Source organism: Cervus canadensis, chromosome 23 (assembly GCF_019320065.1).
Source record: "Cervus canadensis isolate Bull #8, Minnesota chromosome 23, ASM1932006v1, whole genome shotgun sequence".
Taxonomy (NCBI): domain Eukaryota; kingdom Metazoa; phylum Chordata; class Mammalia; order Artiodactyla; family Cervidae; genus Cervus; species Cervus canadensis.
Genome location: NC_057408.1, coordinates 48,587,362 through 48,588,171, shown reverse-complemented (window position 1 = coordinate 48,588,171; position 810 = coordinate 48,587,362). Strand labels below are relative to the sequence as shown.

Below are 810 nucleotides of genomic sequence, written 5' to 3'. Positions count from 1 at the left end.
AGTTAAATATTTTCCAGCATTTGGTTCTTTTCTGTTTGTGTTTAGGAAAGCCATTCTCATTCCAGTATCAGATAAGAAAGTGACTTATGTATTTTCTGCTTCTTTTAAGATTTTTTAAAAATTTAATATGTCACCTGAATATGTATGATGGGGTAAAAGTACTGGGTTGGCCAAAAAGTTCACTTGGGGTTTTCCAAATGCTGTTACAGAAAACCCAAAAGAACTTTTTGGCCAACCCAATATATATAATTTTGATACTGTTTTATTTTTCCCCAAGTTTTTTTTTTTTTTCCCAACGTGCTGGACCTCAGTTTCGATGAGGAGACGGTAGTGAGTTCTCACTCATTTTGTTCAGATTTCCAAGGAATGCATTAGAGGGTGTCGTCATCGATCTCCCCAAGCATTTAACAGTTGTCCCAGATTCATTTCCACATACTATTGTCATTTTCTTGATACAAATTTTGAAGGCATTTTTTTTAAGAAATCAAATGCTAAGATTTATAAATACTAGGATCCATTTCAAGGCTTTTAAGACTCACTAGTTTCAATCCATCATGACATGATTCAAATGATTAGATCTATATAATGCATTTTTATTTTGTAGAAATGTGAATCCTTGCTATTTAGCTTTGAACTTCTCCTGACCTATCAATAACTTGTTAAAGGCACAATTCAACTTCATTCTCTGTATCTTGCTTTATTTGTAAAATAGTGTGCAGGCACTATTAAAGCCTATAGACCTAGGCTTTCATTGGCAACAAAGTGAGTTCTTCTGTACCCCATCTTCCTAGACTTAACTATTTATTAGAA

At 33.3% G+C, this 810-nt stretch overlaps 1 non-coding gene across 1 annotated transcript; it reads right to left on the bottom strand.

Annotated features, from left to right (window-relative positions):
• Positions 1-302: 302 nt before the first annotated feature.
• LOC122425901 lies at positions 303-394 on the bottom strand. Its single transcript, XR_006265053.1, has one exon. It is a non-coding gene; the product is annotated as a small nucleolar RNA SNORD116 (small nucleolar RNA).
• Between the last annotated feature and the right edge of the window lie 416 nt (positions 395-810).